We start from the raw sequence: 26,262 nt of genomic DNA, 5'->3' as shown, positions 1-26,262 counted from the left end.
AAACGTCTGGTCAGCCCTTCGACCCGTCTGGACTTCTCGCCAGCTATCCGATCTGCCCGTCGACCTAGCTGGACTTTATGCCAAGCGTCCGGTCAGCCCGTCGACCTGCTTGGACTTCGTGCCAAATGTCCGGTCAGCCCGTCAACCCATTTGGACTTCGTGCCAAGCGTCCGGTCAGCCCGTCGACCCGCTTGGACTTCGTGCCAGACATCCGGTCAACCCGTCGACCTGTCTGGACTTCGCCTGCACACTCGGTCAGAGTGTTAGATAATGACAAACCTAACTTAACATAATTTGTCATTCATCAAAACTTGAGTTAGACCGTTAGTGCTAACCACACCAACACTTCCTTCTCCATGACTTATAGATATCAAGGTCACGCCTGTATTGTGTTGTAGAACCATCAACTGGTTCTTCCATGAGTTGATTTAAAGCATCTAGAACTTCTTGTTCCTCAAGAACGTATTGCATCTTGAGGTGTCAGATTTTGTAGTTATCCTCATATAATTTCTCTCCCTTATTGAGTTTAACTATGATGTTCTTAGTTACCCTAATTTATAAATAAAAATATTATTTAGTTATTCAGTGTAATTCATATGTATGCAATTAGCAATTAACTCAATGTAATTTGAGTTGATTTACAAAATCAAGTGATAATTACGTTTCTATCATCATTTGTATGATTCAATTTAATCAACATTTATCCATTTCATTACATACATTTCATCAAATGAACTAATCATAAAATATGAACTAATTATAAGAAAGTTAGTTAATGTATAACATAACTATTTTTCATATAATATAGCACTGTTCGTACAAAACAACAATTTCCACTACATTATTTTTAGAAAAACTAAATAAATTAAAATTGTTCATATATAACGATAATAACAAAACACTAACACCATAAATGAGCTAGCATGACTCCCACTAGAAAAAATACTAATGCAATGGGTAATACTATCTCGTTCATCCCGGACTCAATGAAGGCAAGATCAGCCTCAGAATTATCCATCAGATTCATATTCAGATTCATTTTTGAATCCTTCACACACTCTTCCAAATCCTCCTCTGATTCTTCAGGATCTTCTTTTGAATCCTCCTTAAATTCTTCGGAATCCTATGCTAAATTAAGTAAACTTATGCACATATCTGAATATGAGATGCGTCCTTCAGAAAGATCTCATAGTTGGTGTGCTATATTGCTAAGATGCACTACAAAAAAATAATAATTTAGGGACGAAAGTTTGGGATGAAAATTTTTCGTCCCAAAATTGCAACAATTTTGGCAACAAATATAAAATTTGACCCAAATTAGAAACGAAATCTGCAACAAAAAAATTTCATCGTAAATTGCCAACAAACAATATTTTCGTTGCAAAATTCGTTCCAGAATCTGGGACGAATTCTGGATTCGTTCCAGAATCTGGGACGAATCCAGAATTCGTCCCAAAAATCAGGGACGAATCCAGGAATTCGTCCCAAAATCTGGGACGAATCCGGGATTCGTCCTAGATTTAAAAAAAATAAAAAATAAAATAAATATTATTCGGAAAGCCTAAATATAGACCTAGAGATCTCGGAATTTAATGAAACAAATTTCTATGCGTTCATAATTTTCTCCTGATCATAAAAATATCCTAATCCTGAATTTTAACATAATATATTGAGTGCGGTGATTTTTTAACATGAATATGACCTAATGCTTAATAAAAAATTCACCACAGTCAATATAATATGTTAAAATTATGGATGAGGCTATTTTAAAGATCACAAAAAATTTAGGAACCCATAGAAACTTGTTTCATGAAATTTTGACATCTCTATATCCATATTTAGTGTCTCCGAATAATTTTTCTTTTATTTTTAAATTTTTTTAAATCTGGGACGAATCCAGGATTCGTCCCAGATTTAAAAAAATTAAAAAATAAAATAAATATCATTCGGAAGGCCTAAATATGGACCTAGAGATCTCGGAATTTAATGAAACAAGTTTCTATGTGTTCATAATTTTCTCCTGATCATAAAAATATCCTAATCCTGTATTTTAACCTAATATATTGAGGGTGGTGATTTTTAACACGAATATGACATAATGCTTAATAAAAAATTCACCACAGTCAATATAATATGTTAAAATTATGGATAAGGATATTTTTAAGATTTAGAAAAAATTAGAAATCCATAGAAACTTATTTCATAAAATTCCGACATCTCTAGGTTCATAGTTAATGCCTCCGATTAATTTTTCTTTTATTTTTAAATTTTCTTAAATCTGGGATGAATCTTGGATTCGTCCCAAAATCTGGGATGAATCCAGGAATTCGTCCCAAAATCTGGGACGAATCCAGGATTCGTCCCAGATTTAAAAAACAATATAAAAAAGAAAATAAATATCATTCAGAAGGCCTAAATATAGACCTAGAGATCTCAGAATTTAATGAAATAAGTTTCTATGTGTTCATAATTTTCTCCTGATCATAAAAATATCATAATCCTGAATTTTAACCTAATATATTGAGTGTGGTGATTTTTTAACATGAATATGACCTAATGCTTAATAAAAAATTCACCACAGTCGATATAATATGTTAAAATTATGGATGAGGATATTTTTAACATCAAAAAAAAATTAGGAACCCATAGAAACTTGTTTCATGAAATTCCGACATCTCTAGGTCTATATTTAGTGCCTCCGATTAATTTTTCTTTTATTTTTTAATTTTCTTAAATCTGGGACGAATCCAGGATTCGTCCCAGAATTAAAAAAATCAAAAAATAAAATAAATATCATTCGAAAGGCCTAAATATGGACCTAGAGATCTCGGAATTTAATGAAATAAGTTTCTATGTATTCATAATTTTCTCCTGATCATAAAAATATCCTAATCCTGAATTTTAACCTAATATATTGAGTGTGGTGATTTTTTAACACGAATATGACCTAATGATTAATAAAAAATTCACCACAGTCAATATAATATGTTAAAATTATGGATAAGGATATTTTGAGATTAGGAAAAAATTAGGAATCCATAGAAACTTGTTTCATGAAATTCCGACATCTCTAGGTCCATATTTAGTGTCTCCGGTTAATTTTTCTTTTATTTTTTTATTTTCTTAAATCTGGGACGAATCCTGGAATTCGTCCCCAAATCTGGGACGAATTCAGGAATTCGTCCCAAAATCTGGGACGAATCCAAGATTCGTCCCAAATTTAAAAAAAAATAATAAATAAAATAAATATCATTCCGAAGGTCTAAATATGGACCTAGAGATCTCGGAATTTAATGAAACAAGTTTCTATGCGTTCATAATTTTCTCCTGATCATAAAAATATACTAATTCTGAATTTTAACCTAATATATTGAGTGTGGTGATTTTTTAACACGAATATAACCTAATGCTTAATAAAAAATTCACCACAGTTAATATAATATATTAAAATTATGGATGAGGATATTTTTAACATCACAAAAAAATTAGGAACCCATAGAAATTTGTTTCATAAAATTCCGACATCTCTAGGTCCATATTTATTGAAACATAGATAGTTTAGTGTTAATTAAGTATGTTAGCGTTTAACGTATGTTTGAATATGTGTCTAAAACTTTAAATATATACCTACATATGTCAGAATTTCATGAAACAAGATTCTATGAGTTTTTAATTTTCTCTTGATTGTAAAAATGTCCTCATCTATAATTTTACCCTAATATTTTGAGTGTTGTGATTTTTTAACTTGAATTTAAAGAATTTGGTTTAAAAAATCACTACACTAAATATATTAGGTTAAAATTATGAATGAGGATTTATTTATGATTATTACAAAATTAGGAACCCATAGAAACTTGTTTCATGAAATTCCGACATCTTTAGGTTCATATTTAGTGTCTCCGATTAATTTTTCTTTTATTTTTAAATTTTTTTAAATTTGGGACGAATCTTGGATTTGTCCCAAAATCTGGGACGAATCCATGAATTCATCCCAAAATCTGGGACAAATCCAGGATTCGTCCCAGAATTAAAAAAAATGAAAAAATAAAATAAATATCATTCGGAAGGCCTAAATATGGACCTAGAGATCTCGGAATTTAATGAAATAAGTTTCTATGTATTCATAATTTTCTCCTGATCATAAAAATATCCTAATCCTGAATTTTAACCTAATATATTGAGTGTGGTGATTTTTTAACACGAATATGACCTAATGATTAATAAAAAAATTCACCACAGTCAATATAATATGTTAAAATTATGGATAAGGATATTTTTGAGATTAGGAGAAAATTAGGAATCCATAGAAACTTGTTTCATGAAATTCCGACATCTCTAGGTCCATATTTAGTGTCTCCGATTAATTTTTCTTTTATTTTTTAATTTTCTTAAATCTGGGACGAATCCTGGATTCGTCCCAAAATTTGGGACGAATCCTGGAATTCGTCCCCAAATCTTGGACGAATCCAGGAATTCATCCCAAAATCTGGGACGAATCCAGGATTCGTCCCAGATTTAAAAAAAATAAAAAATAAAATAAATATCATTCCGAAGGCCTAAATATGGACCTAGAGATCTCGAAATTTAATGAAACAAGTTTCTATGCGTTCATAATTTTCTCCTGATCTTAAAAATATACTAATTCTGAATTTTAACCTAATATATTGAGTGTGGTGATTTTTTAACACGAATATAACCTAATGCTTAATAAAAAATTCACCACAGTTAATATAATATATTAAAATTATGGATGAGGATATTTTTAACATCACAAAAAAATTAGGAACCCATAGAAATTTGTTTCATAAAATTCCGACATCTCTAGGTCCATATTTATTGAAACATAGATAGTTTAGTGTTAATTAAGTGTGTTAGCGTTTAACGTATGTTTGAATATGTGTCTAAAACTTTAAATATATACCTACATATGTCAGAATTTCATGAAACAAGATTCTATGAGTTTTTAATTTTCTCTTGATTGTAAAAATGTCCTCATCTATAATTTTACCCTAATATTTTGAGTGTTGTGATTTTTTAACTTGAATTTAATCAATTTGGTTTAAAAAATCACTACACTAAATATATTAGGTTAAAATTATGAATGAGGATATATTTATGATTATCACAAAATTAGGAACCCATAGAAACTTATTTCATGAAATTTCGACATCTCTAGGTCTATATTTAGTGCCTTCGATTAATTTTTCTTTAATTTTTTAATTTTTTTAAATTTGGGACGAATCCTGGATTTGTCCCAAAATCTGGGACAAATCCTGGAATTCGTCCCCAAATCTGGGACGAATCCAGGAATTCATCCCAAAATCTGGGACGAACCCAGGATTCGTCCCAGAATTAAAAAAATGAAAAAATAAAATAAATATCATTCGGAAGGCCTAAATATGGACTTAGAAATCTCGAAATTTAATGAAATATCTTTCTATGCGTTCATAATTTTCTCCTGATCATAAAAATATCTTAATCCTGAATTTTAACCTAATATATTGAGTGTGGTGATTTTTTAACACGAATATGACCTAATGATTAATAAAAAATTCACCACAGTCAATATAATATGTTAAAATTATGGATAAGGATATTTTTGAGATTAGGAAAAAATTAGAAATCCATAGAAATTTTTTTCATGAAATTCCGACATCTCTAGGTTCATATTTAGTGTCTCTGATTAATTTTTCTTTTATTTTTTAATTTTCTTAAATCTGGGACGAATCTTGGATTCGTCCCAAAAGTTGGGACGAATCCTGGAATTCGTCCCCAAATCTGGGACGAATCCAAGAATTCGTCCCAAAATCTGGGACGAATCCAGGATTCGTCCCAGAATTAAAAAAATGAAAAAATAAAATAAATATCATTTGGAAGGCCTAAATATGGACCTAGAAATTTCGGAATTTAATGAAATAAGTTTCTATGCGTTCATAATTTTTTCCTGATCATAAAAATATACTAATTCTGAATTTTAACCTAATATATTGAGTGTGGTGATTTTTTAACACGAATATAACCTAATGCTTAATAAAAAATTCACCACAGTCAATATAATATGTTAAAATTATGGATAAGGATATTTTTGAGATTAGGAAAAAATTAGGAATCCATAGAAACTTGTTTCGTGAAATTCCGACATCTCTAGGTCCATATTTAGTCCTCCGATTAATTTTTTTTATTTTTTAATTTTCTTAAATCTGGGACGAATCCTGGATTCGTCCCAAAATTTGGGACGAATCCAGAAATTCGTCCCAAAAGTAGGGACAAAAATGGCAACAAAATATTTTTGTTTCTAAAAAACCCTATATCCCTTAATCCCACATATGCTCTTTACCCGATCTCCTTCTCGCAGCGGCGGCTGAATCCTTCTCCAGCGGTGGCGGAATCCTTCTCCTGCAGCGGCGCAGGTAATCCCTCTCCCATCTCCCTCTCATCTGTGCGCGGCGCCGTGCCGGCCACGCTTGGCCGTGCGGGGTATGAGCGTCCTTCCGGCTCCGGGGCAGCGGCATCACGCCGCTGCGTCGTGACCCAGCGGCCTCCGCCGCCGCCGTGCTCGGACGGCAGCAGAAGCTCCGCCGCCTGCCGCACGTCTTCGGCAAGGTCCTGGAGCTCCCCTTTCCGCGGCGGCGAACGTGGCGGTGGAGGCGGCCGCGGCCGGTTTCCGGTTCGTCGCGGCCACTGATGGCCTCTGGGGCGAGGTGCGAGCCCACGCCATCGAGATGCCCGTCGTCGTGCTTGGCCGCTCGTGGCCGCACCTGGCAGCGTGTGGCTGCTCCTGGACGGGGCTGCTCCGGTGGTTTAAATTCCGATACAGTACTTATCCGCTGTTTGTATGCTTATCCAGTTACAATGATGATTGATTTTGTAACCTTGATTCAATCAACTCATTTTAGGTCAACATTTTATGTTATTTCTTTGAACGGTAAGAATTTGGACTTGCTAAGTCTCAGTAATTTATTCATGCATTGAATTTGTGCTTTCCATCAAATTACGCCTCTGATTTCTCATCTTATCTCCTAAGTAGAATGATAGTTGGCTTGATTTTGTGGGTTCGGCTTATCAACAAGAGTCGTCTACTGAAATTGATCATCATTCATGGCCAAAAAAAAAAACATTTATAGCTACTAAAAGAACAAAGTTTAGAGAGACTAAAATGCTAGTGAAAAAAGTACAAATGATTTATCATGTTAAGGTATTGACTAAATTTGTAATTTTGTTTGTGCAGGTCTCGCTCGGTGTAGTTGGAGACACTCGTATCATAAAGCACTTTTGTAGATCTTCCCCGTGGTATTCTAGCCTATCTTTAATATGCAAACTTACCAAACTTATATCTCACTGAGTTTTTTATATACTGTCTCAGTTATAATTTTATTTATTTTATCAGTTAATACATTGTATTTGTTCCTACAGGTCATTAGAGGTGACATCTAATATTTTTTTTCCCCTCTTGTTCTACAAGCTATTTGAAGAAAAATGGTAAGTTTTTGAAAGTTCCTTTTTATGAATCAAATTTGCAATTTACTTTATCTTATATTGGAATTTTTAGTTCCGCTCTAAGTCAGATTCCTCCGCGTGACGATGATGATGATGGCGACGATGATAACGATGATGCTGGTGATGCTATTTCATGATTTTAATTATGTCTGATGATTATGTGTCTCATAATTAGTGTTTTATACATTAAACCATGCCATGTTAACTTTTCTAATTTTTATTTTATTTAATATTGTTAATTTGTTTTTAACAGGATTGGTGAGGCGAAATATGTATCGGAGAAAAAAGTAAGTATTAAATAACACACTCGTAGTTGAACATGTTAGACTTTTAATTATATTTATATATTTTTAAATTAGTTATATTTGAAAAGTTAAATAAAGGTATCTTTTTATATATTTGTTGAAATTTGATATTACTGCATTATTACTTCAAATTCCAAATTATGATTAGAGTTTGCCTAACAACCAAGTAACTATGAGTACTTAGTCTAGACTAGTATCAACTAATTGCTCATATATTAGTTTGTGCTTTTTTCATTTCAGACATTTTCATATTATAGGAATTTTAAGAATACATCTCATTCTCTCTATGTTTGATAAAATATAATATTTGTAAAACTTGTTTGATAAGGTGAAATATGGTATATCATAACAATTTGATACAAATGAAACTGTTAGAATTGTGAGATTGTTAGAATTTAAGTTATTATCTTTCTGGTTACACATGATCTGGTTTATTCGTTTGTTTGTATGCAGGAAGAGAAGAGTTGATGGAGATGAAAGCTTTTGTGGAGAAAGAAGATGAGTTGATGTATCTTAGTTTTTTTTAAAATTTAACTCCTTGTTTAACTTCTTGGATTATTAGACTTTATAAATATTTGAGTGTTGAACTTGTATAATATTTTGGAGTCGTTTGAAGAAGATGTTGAGAACTTTGAATTTGTTGTATTGTGATTTGATTTCAATTATTAATATATGTATCTGAAATAGGATGTGTTGAATGTATATATTGTGTTATTTGTGATATTGTTAATTAGGATGTGTTGAAAGTCTATATTTTGTTATTTGAATTTGTTATATATATTTTATTTGAATTTATTGTAGAAATGTATAGTTGCTGGATTTTTTTTTTTAAATTTAGGAACGAATTTGGCAACGAAAATAATTTATTCCAAACTTATCCATTGATAATTTTGTAATAAAAATATTTTTGTTCCAAATTTCGTCCCAGATTCTGGGACGAATATGCGGATTCGTCCCAAATTTATCCATTGATAATTTGGGAATAAAAATATTTTTTTTAAATTTAGTATTTTTGCTAAATTCATTGTAAATTTTGCAACAAAAATAATATTCGTTGCAATGTGTCATGAAAATTAGCAACAAATTTGGCAACGAAAATATAATTTGTTGCCAAATTTGGGACAGATTTGGCAACAGAATTAAATTCATCCCCGAATTCGTCCCCAAATTCGTTGCTAAGTTTGCAACAAAATAAATTTTCGTTGCAAAATTGTATAGTATTTTGGGACAAATAGAGTTTTTTGTTGCAAAATTGGCAACGAATTTGGGGACGAAAATATTATTCATCGCCAATTTTGTCCCCAAATTCGTTGCCAAATTTCCAACGAACAAATATTTGTTCCAAAAGTTGGCATCATTAATTTTGGGACGAAAATATTTTCGTCCCAAATTTTGTCCCTAAATATTTTGCAACGAATTTTTTTTTCAAATTCGTCCCAAAATTTGTCCCAGAAACCTTTATTTTTTGTAGTGATGCCTCGACAGTGACTGGACTAGAACCTATCTTTTGTGTTTATCTTGAACTAGAAACACTTCTCGTTCAAGTTTTCAGAATAGCCGATCGAGCCAACCAATAAGTCGTCTGACTCCATGAATCGAGTTATAATCAATCCCCTTAATTTCCTCCTAGAGCTCATATTGTCATATATTGCAACTAATCATCGTATATATTATCTGTGATATCTGGAATTGAAAATAATAATGTCAATACAAAATCGACAAACTAGTAATAAAATTGGTCAAATTCAATTTTCACATATGCATGGAACAAGTATATACATAATACATAAGCAAATAGGAAAAAAAATAGAAAATGAAAAAAAAAATAAATTTTCTATACTGGAGGAGTTTCAGTTGACTAATACATTAGATATGTCGATTGGAAAATAGATCCTAAGTCCTTTATGAACTAATCTAATTGGGATGTTCAATTGTTATATTTAATCTAAGCCTATTTAAGTCTAACTCAAACTAATTGATCAAATCAAAGCTTATTTGATTAATTCTAGTTGGATCGCTTTTGGTTTGGACCAAACTGGTCTAGTTAATTACATCAAACTGAATTTGCTTGGACCAAAACTAATTTAAACAAAAGTGGTTTCAACTAAACCAGTTAGAAGAGAAAAAAAACTAATTTTTAAAAGAACCTTGTTTTCGCATGAGAAAACTTTTCATGCTTTCTCGATTTTTCTTCTCTTTTTGATTTTTCAAAATAAAAACTTTTCTCATAGAGTAATTTTGACTGACTTAGTATTCTCCTTTCCTCATTTTTCGTGATTTCACTGTTGCGACTTCTTTATCGTGACAAACGCGATTGCTGTGACTATCAATTATCGGCCTCCCAATGTTGTCGTTGGCACTCTACGACCACAGAAGCTGAACGCTAGCCGCCCGATGTGGTTGCTGACGCGCGAAACACACGTATCTGAATGATGTAGCCACGACCTTCTCTACCGTGACAAATGCAGGTTCTGGTCTTTGGCTCAGTCGCAGGCCCACAACACACTTGCTAGTGCGCAACTGTGAATTGGAAATCACAATACTGTTGCAATTTTCCGACGTTATATAGATCTGCTGCTTGAGCAGAAATCGCAACAGTCGTTTCTCAATTCTATTCTTCCAATTTCATGCTTTCAAAATTGTTATCGCTCTAATGTCATTGTTGTTTTTGAAACATGAAATACAGAAATATGAAATCTGTAAAACTCGTAGTAATCTTCCATAATAGATCTCGATCTTCGTTTATTGTCGGAAGAATGATAACGAACGAATCGAAAGACTCTTCAAGATTTACAAACCAAATCTCACTAAGGTATATTCTTCTTTACCGATTACTTGCTCACGCCTTCCTTCTCTTTCGATTCCTTAGACGTCTCTTCTATAAAGACAAGCGATAATAATATCGCTTATAAAGAAGGAAGATGAAAAATTATTCATAAAGAAAGAAGATGAAAGTAAAGAGATACGCTTTCATCTTCATAATTCTTACCATTATTAATTAAGATAATTGGCTTTGTTTAACTCTCTGACTATGGTTGTATAAATAACATCACAATTAAAATAGCTAAAAACAAGAAAAAGGGGCACACCAATTGGACACCTCTCGCACCAAATGTAAATTTTATTTGTTTGTCAATAAAATTATGTATGCCACGGGTTGTATACCACCATATATACAGATAGAACTCAAAATATATTAATCCTTAACTTCACTAACAATTTACCTTTGAATTTAAACTTAAAAATATATCCAGATTTTCAGCGCATTAAGAAATTAATTTATTTAAAAAATGAAAAATGGGGTGAGAGAGGCTCGAACTCTCGACCTCAGGATCACTCAGAAGCTATGAGACCTACGAGCTAGCCAACTGCGCCACCACCCCATGCTATACTTTTTCATTAAAATTTAATTTTAATTTATGGGATATCTCCAACTTTAAGGTGTTTGGCTAAGAGACCTCCGAAAGTGGGACAAACGATGGTTTCTTAACAAATCAATGGTTTCCAAAGGTTAACTTACAAAGTGTGGACAACAGTAGACTTGTCCAAGCAAGGCAATCAAGGCCGAATAAGATGAACAAGATTTTAGAAATTAGACTGAGCAAGATATTATAAAGACTAATTGATCTAAGACTTTTTAGGCTCATTGGATCAACAACCTTTAGAATTAAAACAATGAGTGTTTCTGAAAGATCATGCTCAATACAAGGCTTTGTCAATAGTCTTAAACATCTTTAGCAACTATATGCAAATAATACCTAAAAAACACTGCTTAAAATCATCCGAATCTGGTGCTTCATATGGAGCTATACTAAAAATAGCATCGCTGACCTCTTTGAAAGAAACTGGACTAAGAAGTTATTTATAGAGTTCTTGCATGATCGATTTTAGGAATATAATGAAGAGCAAGATTGTTTGGATTACATTGATCATTTGATTGGAACAATTTTTGAAGAAATCCAACGCCTCATTTTTCAAATTCTCTTCATCATTATACCAAAGACCATCAATATTAAAACCTGTAATTTTATTTCGTCTTCTGTGAATCACAGTTTGGGCATGGAAGAATTTTATATAGAAAAGAACCTTCGGAAATATACCAAACGTATCTTTGACATCTAAGGTTTGATCATATTAATTTAAATAGGATTCAAAGGCTTGTAGCCGATGGACTCTTGGGTTCATTAGAGTTGGAAAACTTTCCAACATGTGAATCCTACTTAGAAGGTAAAATGACCAAGAGACCTTTTAAGGCCAAGGGGTATAGAGTCAAAGATGCGTTAGAACTAGTTCATTCTGATTTGTGTGATCTTATGTCTATCCAGGCAAGAGGTGATTATGAATACTTCGTCTCCTTTATAGACGATTATTCAATATACGGATACATTTACCTGATGCACCGCAAGTCTGAATGCTTTGATACGTTCAAAGAATATAGGGCTGATGTGGAGAAACGCCTTGGTAAAAGTATCAAGACACTAAGGTCTGACCATGGTGTCGAATACCTCTTTGGAGAGTTTAGGAATTATTTATCAGAAGTCGGGATTCAATCCCAATTGTCTGCACCTGATACACCCCAACAGAATGGTATGGCAGAATGAAGGAATATGACTCTTATGGAAATGGTTATATCGATGATGAGTTATTCAGAATTACCAAATTCGTTTTGGAGATATGCTCTGGAAATAACAATGTCCATTCTGAATATGGTACATTTTAAAACAGTTCCTTCTACTCCCATGAAATTATGGAATGAGTGTAAGCCTAGTCTGAATCATATCCGAATATGGGGTAGTCCAGTACATGTGTTGAAGGGAGATATTGACAAGTTGGAATCACGTACAGAAGTCTGTCTGTTTGTGGGATATCCTAAGGGAACGAAAGGTGGTTTGTTTTATAATCCTAAAAATCAGAAGATCATTGTTAGCACCAATGCTCGATTTTTAGAAGAAGATTATGTAATGAACCATAAGCCCATGAGTGAAATAGTTCTAGAAGAAATAAGAGAGGACACGTTTGTTTTAATACCAACAGTACAATATGAAGTACTAAAAGAAACTGCAACACGTGTCACACATGATACACAACTAGAGACAGTGCCACGTCGTAGTGGGAGGGTTATAAGGCAACCTGAGAGATTCATGTTTTTGGGAGAGTCTTCGGACTTGATCCAGGATAAACATGAACCTGATCCCCGGACATATGATGAAGCACTCCAAGATATAGATGCAGTATCTTGGCAAAAGGCAATGAATTCAAAAATAGAATCTATGTATTCTAATAAGGTATGGGAGCTTGTGGAACCACCTGATGGTGTAAAATCCGTTGGATGTAAGTGGATCTACAAAAGGAAAAGAGGGACAAATGGGAAGGTAGAAATCTTCAAAGCAAGGCTTGTTGCAAAAGGGTATACTCAGAAAGAGGGAATCGATTATGAGGAAAATTTTTCACCGGTAGCTATGCTTAAGTTTATCCGGATACTCTTATACATTGCCGCTCATATGGATTATGAGATTTGACAAATGGATATCAAGACAACATTCCTTAATGGAAGTTTTGAAGAAAACATCCAAATGAAGCAACCAGAAGGGTTCATTGAAAAAGGCAAAGAACATCTAGTATGCAAGCTGAATCGGTCCATTTATGGACTGAAGTAAGATTCAAGATCTTGGAACATCCGGTTTAATGAAGTAATTCAGTCATATGGATTTATTCAGTGTCCAGATAAGTCTTGTGTATACAAGTGTAACGGAAACGTGGTGGTATTTCTTGTACTATACGTAGATGATATTTTGTTAATTGGCAACAATGTCAAGGTATTATCAGACGTAAGGGTATGGTTGTCCAAACAATTTGATATGAAGGACTTAGGAGAATGTGCACATATTCTAGGGATCAAAGTCATAAGGGATCGCAAGAAAAGAATGTTGTGTCTATCTCAAGCTTCATATATAGATACGGTCCTTGCTCATTTTAGCATGCAGAACTCCAAAAAAGGTTTCTTACCTTTTAGGCATGGAGTAGCCTTATCTAAAGAGATGTCTCCGAAGACATCAAAGGAGATGGAGGATATGAAGGCAATTCCTTATGTTTCAGCTGTAGAAAGCCTTATGTATGCAATGCTGTGTACGAGACCTGATATCTGTTTTGTCGTGGGCATGGTCAGCAGATATCAGAGTAACCCTGGACAAGGACATTGGACTGCTGTAAAGTATATATTGAAGTACCTGAGAATGACTAGAGATTATATGCTAGTTTACCAAGCAGACAATTTGCTCCCTGTGGGTTACACGGATTCGGACTTCCAATCAGATAGGGACAATAGTAAGTCTACGTCAGGTTATTTGTTTACTCTAGGAGGTGGAGCCATTGCATGGAGGAGTGTTAAGCAGAAATGCGTCTCGGACTCAACCATGGAAGTTGAGTATGTGGCAGCCTCTGAGGCAGCCAAAGAAGCTGTATGGCTCAGGAACTTTCTAATGGACTTAGATGTGATTCCTTGTTTGCCCAAAATCATCACAATTTATTGTGATAATAGCAGTGCAGTTGCAAACTCGAAGGAACCACGAGCCCATAAGGCAAGTAAACATATAGAGCGCAAGTACCACCTGATACAAGACATCGTCAAGCAAGGAGAAGTTGTTGTCGCCAAGATTGCATCGGCAGATAACCTGGCAGATCCTTTAACTAAGGCCCTTCCGGCGAAAGCTTTTGATCGACATGTGGAGGGGATGGGAATTAGATGTATGACAACAGATATGGCAGCTTAGTCTTTTAGTATAAGTGGGAGATTGTTGGAGTGTATACTAAAAGCCTAGCTTTTGTAAACATTTATTTTTGAAATAAAAGAATCACATTGGTCAATATCTACATTTATTTGTTAAATGCAATTGTTCAATTAATTTATATAAGTAGATAACATGGTGTGTGGTGTCACACTCAGAAGATCATGTTGTCGGTTCTTTGTAAATTATAAACAGTTACTCGCGACTAAGATGGAAAAGGACAAACCATCGGAATAATCGTAGTGTAATTAACTATTAATTTATCTTGATTAATAAATTATACTGGTACACTCTAAGTGTATTGAGTAGAACCATTTAGGTAAGTTCTTTTTGTACTAACTTAGTAAAAGAACTAGACCTTAGTTATTATGGAAGTGTGTGCTCTTAATCTTAATATAATAACAAGCACATATATTTAATATTTATTTCTTTGACTTATCAAAGGGTGAGGTTTAGCTCAATAAATTAATATGCCCGATAAGTTGAGAAATGATATTACTTATAGTGTGTGTTATTGATTATAGAAGGAATCTGTGTCCTAGTTATCTAGGTTGAGAATGTCGCCAAGAGGAGCTCATAAGGATTGTCATGTTAAACCCTGCAGGTGGACTTAGTCCAACATGACAATGAAGTTGAGTGGTACTACTCTTGGAGCTAGATATTAATTAAGTGAGTTGTCAGTAACTTACTTAATTAGTGGGCATTCGTTATCTTAAACGCAGGGAGACTAATACACTCATAATAAGAAGGAGCCCATAATGTAATTTGAGATTGGTGCGGTAGTGCGATAATAACTCTCTAGTGGAATGAGTTATTATCGATGAACTTGAGTTATGTGTTCGGGGCGAACACGGGATACTCAAGCTCATCGGAAGGCCAAAACTAATTTCTCCTCTAGGTCCCTGTCGTAGTCTCATTATAGCCTCAAGTCCATCCAAATATAAGCCCATCTTGGTGTCCAAGAAGAGGGTCGGTCCAATGCTTGGTGACCAAGCAAGGGACGGTCACATCCTCTTCTATAGGGGCCGACCCTTTGCTTGGTGACCAAGCATGTAGGGGTCGGCCACAATAATTTAAACAAGGAGGGGTGTTTTGAATTTTTAAAATCTTCTCTTTATAGAAAACTATAAGTTTTAAAAGAGATATTTTAATTTCAAAAACTTTCCTTATTTGAATTAGGTCACATGTTTTAAAAGAAAATTTAAAAGATTTTAAAACTTTCTTTTTTTAACCATCCTCATGGTTTAAGAAAAAAAGGAAGATAAGTTTTAAAATTTGAATTTTCTATCACCATGTTAAAAAAATGAAATTTTATAAGAGAAGTTTTAAATTTTAAAACATGGTTTTAATTTTTAGAACTTTCCTTTTTTAACTCCTACTTTAGGAAAGCGAGCTTGTAAAATTTTATAAGAGTTTTTCTTCTTGTAAAATTTTATAAAAAAAATTATTTCCTTCCTCTTATAGGGGTCGGCCACCCTTGCTTGGTGCCCAAGCAATGTGGCCGGCCAAAACAAAAAAATAAAATCATCATCCAACTAATTTGGTGATTGATTCAATCAAGAGGAAAGAAAAGGAAAAAGGAAAATCTCTTGGAAGATTTTAATTTTTGTAAAAATTCTTCCCTTATTTGCCTTGGGCAAGTATTATAAAAGAAGGGGTGAGGAGGCTTCATGAGTTACAATTCTTATTTTCTTGGAGGAGTCTCTCTTGGTGGTGGTCGGCCCTCTCTCTTCTCCCTTTCCCTTTGCTCTCTTCTCCTTGGTGGTGGTGGTGGCCGGATTTTAGAGGAAGAGGAAGAGGAAGAAAGCTTTTGGGTGGTGTTCATCTTGGAGGATCGTCGCCAACACAACATCCAAGGCGAGATGAGGAATACGGCAGAAGATCTCGAGGTCATTAGCATACAAAGAGAAGGTATAATTAGCAATTGTTTTCCGCATCATGCTAGTTATTTCTTTTTGTAAGAATTCCAAACACAAGAGGCATTAAATCTAGTTTTTCGAGTTTGTGTTTTCTTCTTTTTCGAATTTGTGATTCAATTGTTCTTTTTGGTTAACCTAGAGTTATTTAAGGAAATTAAATATTAGCTTTCCTTAAAAAGCTTTGTCTAGGCGGTGGTGGTTGCTCCCATATCCAAGAAGGCCATGTGCCTCGCCATGCAGTCCTGGAAGCCAATTTTGGAAATTAATATTTAATGAAATTAATAACATAGATGGATTTGAATCAATAGTGTTAAGTTCCGCTTGTGATTCAAATCTAAACCATTAAAAACAGATAAGTTAAATTTGGAATCAATGATGTAAAGTTCCGTCTGCGATTCTTAATTTAACTTCTAAAGAACACAATAGGTTATTTAATGAAAGGTTTGACACTTGTACAAAAATTTTTGTACAGTGGAACCGGTACGTTTTCCTAGGACTAACCAACACCTTGTTCTAGGATGAGGGAGTAATTGTGGATTGGTTTTGATGTAAGACTCATATTATGTTTATATCCATTGGATAATTTTACTTGCTTTGTTTCGACTACTCGATCTGTTTGTCGTGTTGATTGATTATGTAGGAATTGCCAACCTCGTAGAGGGAATACCTTAAATCGTACACTAGAGGGGCCCTAGTGATAGGGGTAACCCGTTCACGGACATCTAGGGTACTTCCTTGAAAAGAGAGGAGACTCCTTCACAAGGAAGTAAGAGACCAAACTAAGCTCTTTAATTCTATCTTTGCTAACATCAATTAGAGTTATGTCCTTGTGATCTACCGAGGCACCCTAGTGACAGGGGTTAACCGTAACAGGATTTCATAGGGATCGTCTTTGTTTGGTGCTTAAGGATAGTTGCCTTAGCTTCTGGTGAATGCATGCTGATGGACAATGAGTATAGGATAGTATGTGATACATCAATACCACCACAATGAAACCGAACTCCTAGAACTCTTCATTAACCAGGTTGATTTCTTCTCGTTGCTAGTTTTCATTTCTGCTTCCTAATCTCTTTCCTTAGATTACTTACAACCATGATAGTGTAGCTAATGCTAACTGTGCTATCACTAGTGCTTATAATCAGTCCTCGTGGGATCAATAATCTTTATTACTGATGACGAATCTGTGCACTTGCGGAAGCGTAACAAGTTTTGGGCACCGTTGCCGGGGACTGCGTCTTTAACATTGGTGATAGTCATACTAGATTAGACTAGACTTTGCTCTCTTTTTCTTTATCTTCCCTTTTTCTAACATTCTGCATTTTATTCCATATATTATTTTTGCATGCAAAAAGCTAACCTTGCAGGAGATTCAATTACCCTGCATATCTGTCTACTTCGCACTCCCGGTCTGTTCGGATAGGACATGATGTTAAAACCATTAAAGGATTATGGAGCACCGAAGTCTGCTAAAGAGCTAGGGTTCATTGTGTTTCCAGAAATCCCAGCGAAGAATTTTATGCTCAGACCATCATTCATCTCAAAAGTGCAAGAAAATTAGTTTGGGGGATTAGATTCAGCGAATCCGTACTTGCATCTCCTAGATTTCCACAGCTATTGCAACACACTGAGAGTTGAGGGGGTTCTGGCTGATTCAATACAACTTATAGCTTTTTCATTCAGTCTTAGAAGTAATGCAAAGGTTTGGTTCAACACTCTGCAGCCGAGAAGCATCAGGACGTGGGATGAATTAGAGAGAAAATTTCTAAACAGATACTTTCCTCCGAAATGAACTGCTCAGTTGAGGGATCAAATTCTGCACTTCAAGCAACGTGACGAAGAAGCATTGCATCAAGCTTGGGATAGGTACCTGTCAATTCTATATTAGTGCCCACATCATGTTATTGAGAGTTGGTTGGTTCTTCACATATTTTACATTGGACTCTCGTTCCATAACAAGAGCCTTCTGGACACAGCAGTTGGGGGGGGGCACTTATGAAAAAAAGTTTGGATGAAGCACAAGAAATAATCCATATGGTGGTGCCAAATCTCAACGAGTGGTCAGGACAAGACGTGCTAAACTTATCTCTATACCCGATCAAAACAGAAGAGGATATGGGAGTGTTGATGGATGAAAATAAATCAAGACACGTAGGGAACGAGGTTCAGGTAGAATTAGAGGAATCCATCAGTGTGCGGTGCAAGGACGTAAAAAAAATGTTCCCTTGGTGTGGAGAGGTCTTATTAAAATCGTCGGGAGGTTTGATATCCACCTCAGCATCATGTATAGAGGACTTGGATGACGACAATGATATTGAGGGAATGGCTCAAGAAATTAAGGGAGCGCCAGAAGAAGTCGTGGTGAACGAAGAAATACGATTATTAGAACAGGAACCAGCCTTGCCTGAGATTGTACCACCTCAAGTGGAGTTAAAGCCTCTGCTGCCTAACCTTAAATATGTGTTTCTTGGTCTAGATTCCACCTTCCCAGTAATAATTAACGCCAATTTGACGGAGATGGAGACTCAGAAATTGATCAAGGAGCTGAGAACGTACAAAGCAATCAGATACACCATTGATGACATTAAAGGGATTAGCCCTTCGATCTGCATGCACAGAATTCTGCTCGAAGAAGGATATAAAAATTCAATTGAGCATCAAAGAAGGCTAAATCCAAATTTGAAAGAGGTGGTGAAGAAAGAAGTATTGAAACTTCTTGATGCTGGGATTATTTATCCTATATCGGATAGTGAATGGATGAGTCCAGTCCACATGGTCCCCAAAAGGGGGGGAATGACTCTGGTTAGAAATGAAAATAACCAATTGATTCCAACAAGGACAGTTACAGGATGGCGGATGTGTATTGATTATAGGAAGCTAAACAAAGAGACTAGGAAAGATCATTTTTCCTTACCATTCATTGATGAGATGCTAAAGAGATTGGCAAAGCATTCCTATTTTTGTTACCTAGATGGATATTCTGGTTTCTTTCAAATTCCAATACATCCCCTAGATTAAGAAAAGACCACCTTCACGTGCCCTTTTAGTACCTATGCTTATCGACGAATGTCGTTTGGACTTTGCAATGCACCAGCTATATTTCAGCGATGTATGATGGCAATATTCTCAGATTTCATAGAAAAAATTATGGAGGTATTCATGGACGATTTCTCAATTTATGGGAATGACTTCGATTCTTGTCTTCTGAACCTTTATAAAGTTCTTCAGAGATGTGAAGATGTGAACTTAGTTCTGAACTGGGAGAAATGCCACTTCATGGTCTAAGAGGGAATTGTTTTAGGACATAAGATTTCAGAACGAGGAATTGAGGTAGATAAAGCCAAAATAGAGACAATTGAGAAACTACCTCTACCTCTTAACGTAAAAGGGGTTAGGAGCTTTTTAGGGCATGTTGGATTTTACAGGCGTTTCATCAAGGATTTCTCAAAAATTTCCAAGCCACTAACTAATCTATTGATTAAAGATGCTAAATTCTGTTTTGATGATGACTGCAATGAAGCGTTTAAGAAAATCAAGAGTTCTCTCATCTTAGCTCTCGTAATTCAAGCTCCAGGCTGGGGACTCCCATTTGAAATCATGTGCGACGCCAGTGATTTTGCAGTAGGTGCAGTTTTAGGACAAAGAAAGAACAAAGTACTGCACGCAATCCATTATGTGAGCAAGACACTGGATGCAACCCAAATGAATTATTCTACTACTAAAAAGGAATTGTTGGCCATAGTGTTTACAATCGACAAGTTCATGTCCTATCTAGTGGGCTCAAAAGTAATAGTGTATTCTGATCATGCTGCCATAAGATATCTGCTTAATAAGAAAGATGCCAAACCCCGTTTGATCAGGTGGATCTTGCTTCTTTAGGAATTTAATCTGGAAATTAGAGATAAAAAAGGGGCTGAAAATGTTGTGGAAGATCATCTATCCCGAGTATGGCCAAATGGGAAAAAAGATGTGGATTTTAATCCGCCCATAAATGATGTTTTCCTTGACGAGCATTTGTTGGTAGTAAATTCTGAGAGAGTTCCTTGGTATGCGAACTTTGTAAATTACCTTGCAAGTGGAGTACTTCCCCCAAAATTCACCTGCTAGCAGAAGAAAATATTTTTCTCAGACGTCAAACACTACATATGGGATGAACCACTACTTTTTAGGAAATACGGAGATACAATCTACCGAAGGTATGTGCCGGAAGACGAAATCAAGGACATTTTATTTCACTATCACTCATCATCTTATAGTGGGCATTTGGGCGTGTCAAAAACAGCTGCAAAAATTTTATAAGCAAGATTCTTTTGGCCAAGTCTATTTAAAGACATGAAGAATTTTGTGCAGTCCTATGACCAATGTCAGAAGACTAGGAACATTACTAGAAGAAATGAGATGCCACTAAATTGCATCCTCGAAATGGAACTATTCGATGTATGGGGAGTAAACTTTATGGAAGCCTTTCCTTCATCATGTGGAAACAATTATATCTTAGTGGCAGTGGACTATGTGTCAAAATGGGTAGAAGTCATAGCTTCTCCTACTAGTGACGCCAAAATAGTAATTAAACTATTTAAAAAGGTGATTTTTCCACGGTTCGGTGTACCTAGGGCAGTTATTAGCGACGGGGGTTCGCACTTCATTGAAAGACAGTTTGAGAATTTGCTAAAGAAATACGGAGTTAGCCACAAAGTAGCAACACCCTACCATCCCCAGACCAATGGACAAGTGTAGATTTCCAACCGGGAGATCAAAGCAATATTAGAAAAGACAATGTCCAATTCCTGCAAAGACTGGTCATTGAAATTGGATGGTGCCTTATGGGCATACCGTACTGCTTTCAAGACTCCAATTAGTATGACCCCATTCCGACTTGTATATGGAAAGTCGTGTCATCTTCCAGTAGAATTATAGCACAAGACTTACTGGGCGATAAAGCAGCTTAACATGGACCTGAAGTTAGTAGGAGACAGAAGGAAACTCCAATTAAATGAGCTTGATGAGTTGAGGATGGATGTCTACGAACATGCCAAATCCTACAAAGAGAGAACAAAGAGATGGCATGATTAACATATCATGCGGAGAGAATTCAAGGAAGGGGACTCAGTGCTGCTGTTTAATTCAAGATTGAAATTTTTTCCTAGAAAAGTAAAATCAAGATGGGCAGGACCATTCCAAGTCAAGAAGGTTTACCCGTTTAGAGTTGTTGGCATTTGGAGCGAGGAGCGTGGAGAATTTAAAGTGAATGGACAACGTTTAAAAAAATACCTCCATGATGTGCCGGCAAAGGAAGATATGCTGATATACTTCTCACATCCACGTCCACTTGAATGAGTTAAAATGGGGTCGAGTTAAAGACCTAAAACAAGCGCTTCTTGGGAGGCAACCCAAGGGTTTTTTTTCATTCTAGTTCGTTGTTCTAGTTTTGGTGAGTTTAGTTGAGTATTTTTATTATTTCTTTATTTTTGGGTATTCATTTTCAGGATGTGCAGAGCCTCCACGAGCTGGCCATGAGTATTCATGGGCATGGAGGCGTCAAAGGAACCAAAAGAGCAAAAGGCGAGTCACCATGAGCCTAAAGGAGTCGGCCGTGTGATCCCACACTGTCGTGCGAAGCCAATAGAAGGATGAAGGCCACGGGTTGTGCAACCTTGCACGGTCGTGTGGCCTATGCAGAAAGAAAAAGGACACAGGTCGTGCCAATCGACACGACCGTGCGAGACTGCCAGAGAAGCAGAAGACTCGGGTCATGCCAATCGGCACGACCATGCGATCAAGGTAGAAAGGAAGAAGTGTTGGAGGATCGGTGGCCGGCTTGAAAGGGGTTGGATAGACGGCACCCCCAAATCCTTGCTTCCTATGATGTTAGCGCAGCGGAATACAAACAAACACAAATAGAAAGCTAAACACTAAATACAAGAATGGAAATGCAAACCGCTAACACGTTCGTTTACGTGGTTCGGAGATAAAGCTCCTACTCTACGGCGTGTCCGTAAGGTGGATGATCCCTATCCGTCGGTGGATTACTCCCCGGAAAACCTCCGGCTAGCTCAAACCTCCTTATGGGTGGAGAAACCTCACCACAAACTCACCAAGACCTCTTGGATACAAGGGAAACTCTTGAGCACTTGTAGACTACTAATTAGACCTTAACCAAGTCTAATTTCGTCAGGTTGACCGGCCATCCCAAGCTCCCTCTTATAGAGCTTGGGGAAATCAGCCTTGCTGATTTGCCCGTTACCAGTCGACTGGTCCTTGCACCAGTCGACTGGTGCCAACCCAACGTCTCTCTCAACGGCTATCTATCAGTCGACTGGTCCCAGCCGTTTTGGGTACAGAGAGCTTCTGTGCTCACCACCAGTCGACTGGTCCCAGTACCAGTCGACTGGTACAACCCTAAACTTAGGGCTTCCCATCCCGAGTACATTTCTCTCATGCACTCGTACCCTCATGACTCACTTGACTATTCTTTTGCAGCCTTGACCTCTTGCCTTCAAGCCTACTTCCTTTGGCTCTCGTCCCTCGGATGCATCCAAGCCCGCGGCTCATCCCCAATGTCATCCTTCGCGTATGCCTCGAAGTCTCTTCCCTCGGCCCTTGTCCTTGCTGCCTTGTCCACGGTCCCTCGGATGCTCCATCCTTCACCGGACCCGAAGCCGTCAACCTGAGTCATATGTGTCACCTGCAGTCCTACACAACTCAAGTACACATATCAAATAACAAGGGTAAACCTAACTTAAACCCTTTGCCCAAACACCAAAACACATGGTCCCGCGAACCATTGGGATTGCTCCAACAATCTCCCCCTTTTTGGTGTTTGGCAATACGTTTAAGTTAGGGAAAACATATAGCCAATAAACATGCTAAAAACAATGGACTTACGATGCCAAGGCTACACACTTGAACTTATAATGCCGAATGGACTTACATTACCAAGGCTACACACTTGGCAACCGCCGAATGGACTTACATTGCCAAGGCTACACACTTGGCAACCACCGAATGGACTTACGTTGTCAAGGCTACACACTTGGTAACCGCCGAATGGACTTACGTTGCCAAGGCTACACACTTGGACTTACACCGCCAAATGGACTTACATTGCCAAGGCTACACACTTGGCAACCGCCGAAACAAAATGCAAACATGCATTGGAACCTATCACAAGGCTCCTCCTACACCTACGCTCCCCATTGAGCTAGGATTTTATCACAGGGCTTTTTAAGAACCTATCCCAAGGCTCCCCCTACGTAAAGGAACTTAAGGTTTTCCCAATTAAACCTTACTTCTCACCCTTTGCCTAACATCCAAAAAGTTCTCCAACAATATCCCAATTGTTGAAAACTTGTCATCTAAATTGACCCTAAACTCATGTATTAATCCCCCTTGGATCCCATACATCTAAGCGAGTTGACATGGTCACAAACCAATGCTGAAAATAATTTCAGACTGGTATCAGTCGACTGCCCTAAGTGCCAGTCGACTGCCCCCTTCGACACAACCTTACAGAACCATTCTGTGGTCGAAAAACACTGTTACCAGTCGACTGGTATCTGTACCAGTCGACTGGTACCCTATTTCTGAAAAAAATCAACCTTTTCAGGCCAACTTCAGAAATGCACCAGAAATTCCCTAGACCTCCAAAAATTCCCAAATTTTGTGGAGAGGTCTATTGTACCCTTGTCTACTTGGAAAAAATACATTACAAAATATATCTATCACCAATCCCAAGATTGACACAAAATCCAAAACTAGCTAAATGGTTCAATTGAACCTTGACCTAAAGTCCTAGTTTTGGCTTCCTCTTGATGTATGTGCCCATACCAACCCACAATGCATCCCTATCATTGGTTTATATGGCATCTATACATCCAAAACCAATTATCATGCAATATGACCCTTAATGTCATATTTCCTTGCATGAAACATAAACCATGTGTGCCAAATCCTTGGGTTTGAGACTCAAATCCATCTCCAAGCCTTTTGGCACACTCCATGGCTCCTCTAGACTCCCAAGTAGTACCCACCTGAGATCCATTGGCCATGGGTCCCAAATTGACTCTTAGAGCTCCCCCTAGAGCTCTTAGCCTTAGCCACCTCCCTAGGTGACTCATCTATTGTGGCTAGGCCACAATGATGTCCCTTAGAAGATCTCCTTATCTTCTTGACCTTGGACACATCATCCTTGCCATAATCATATGCAACCCTAGCATATTTCTTTTTATTGGCCTTGGATGACTCTCCCTTGCCCTTATCATGTGTCACCCTAGCACATGGTCTCCTTTTGGCCTTGGAGGGACTAGATCGGTATCCCAAACCCGATCTATCATTGTTGGGTTTTTGGCTACCCAACACCATACTTAATTCCTTAGATCCAATAGTGAATCTCTTAAGGAATTTCTCTAAACCATTAAGCTTTGCCTTCAAAGCTTGATTCTCCCTTTCTAGGTTCCTAAACCTAGAGTCAACATGTCCACCTTGGACATTCCTAGACCTACCCTTTCTAGGCATATGTCTCCCCTTCTTGGGATTAATGCCTTGGGCCTCCTTAGGTCTACCATTCCTAGGTTTTTCATGAATTGGCCTCCTAGGGTTTTGATCTACATTAACCCTATTCCTATCATGATACTTAAATCCAAAATTTTGCATTGCTACATAATGATAATCATTATTTTTCCTAGCATGCATGGGAACATAAGAAATTGCATTGCATTTCAAATTAGGGTATACCTCCCTTACCCTTGAAGCTCCCCCTTGACTTGAGCTCCTCTTCTTCTTCTCTCACTTCTTTAGATGCTCCAACTTCTTGAACTCTTCCTTCCTCGAGCATCTTGTGTGGTAGTGTCCAAGTTCTCCACACGTGAAGCATCTAATGTGCTTCTTCTCCTTCTTCTTCCTACAACTCAAATTAGATTCTAAAGGAATTGAATTGAGTTTAGGAGATACCTTCTTCTTACTCATTGGACACCTACTCTTGTAGTGTCCCTTCTCATTGCAACCGAAGCACACAATATGGTCCTTTAACTTTGCTTCGGTGGAGGTGCTTGCTAGATTAACTACTTCCAAGACCTCTTCTTCTTCTTCACTTGCCTTGGAATTTTCTTCAATTATTGAGGATGTAGATGATGTCTCATCTTCCTTCTCCTCCTCAGATGTTGAGCATGACTCAACTTCCGTTTGCTCCTCCTCAACTTGAGCAATTAAACCCATCTCCTTGGGTTCTTCTTCTTCTTGTGTAGGTTTAGGTTCTTCCCATAGAACCATCTTCACCTTGCTCCACAAATCGTGGGCGTTCTCATAGTCACCTACACGACTCATCAAGTTATTAGGCAAAATATCAATCAAAATAGATATTACCTTATCGTTTGCCTTTGACCGTGTGGTTTGCTCCTCCTTCCAATGTCGTGGTCGTAGCTTCTTCCCTTTCTTGTCTTTAGGGACTTCGAATGGTTCATTTACCACCATCATGGTGTCCCAATCCGTGTTGAAGAAAACCTCCATCCTCATCATCCAATACGTGATGTCCCCAAGGCTTCCTCCTTCAAATTTTGGAGGGACAATAAACCCGACCATCTTGTGCTTCCTTGGCGGTTAGTCCAACGGAGAGCGTCCTCGCTCTGATACCACTTGTTGGAGGATCGGTGGCCAGCTTGAAGGGGGGTTGGATAGACGGCACCCCCAAATCCTTGCTTCCTATGATGTTAGCGCAGCGGAATACAAACAAACACAAATAGAAAGCTAAACACTAAATACAAG

General features: G+C 36.8%; 1 long non-coding RNA gene and 1 other non-coding gene across 2 annotated transcripts; one reads left to right on the top strand and one right to left on the bottom strand.

Moving 5' to 3' along the window:
- Positions 1-6,322: 6,322 nt before the first annotated feature.
- LOC122011456 lies at positions 6,323-8,471 on the top strand. Its single transcript, XR_006119949.1, has 6 exons — positions 6,323-6,410; positions 7,229-7,290; positions 7,414-7,479; positions 7,550-7,617; positions 7,751-7,784; positions 8,256-8,471. It is a non-coding gene; the product is annotated as an uncharacterized LOC122011456 (long non-coding RNA).
- Positions 8,472-11,100: 2,629 nt separating this feature from the next.
- TRNAM-CAU lies at positions 11,101-11,185 on the bottom strand. The gene is given in 2 exon segments: positions 11,101-11,136; positions 11,148-11,185. It is a non-coding gene; the product is annotated as a tRNA-Met (tRNA).
- Between the last annotated feature and the right edge of the window lie 15,077 nt (positions 11,186-26,262).

This window comes from Zingiber officinale, chromosome 8A (assembly GCF_018446385.1).
Source record: "Zingiber officinale cultivar Zhangliang chromosome 8A, Zo_v1.1, whole genome shotgun sequence".
Lineage (NCBI taxonomy): Eukaryota > Viridiplantae > Streptophyta > Magnoliopsida > Zingiberales > Zingiberaceae > Zingiber > Zingiber officinale.
Note: the sequence above shows the minus strand (reverse complement) of the source record. Positions and strands in the feature narration are given on the sequence as shown.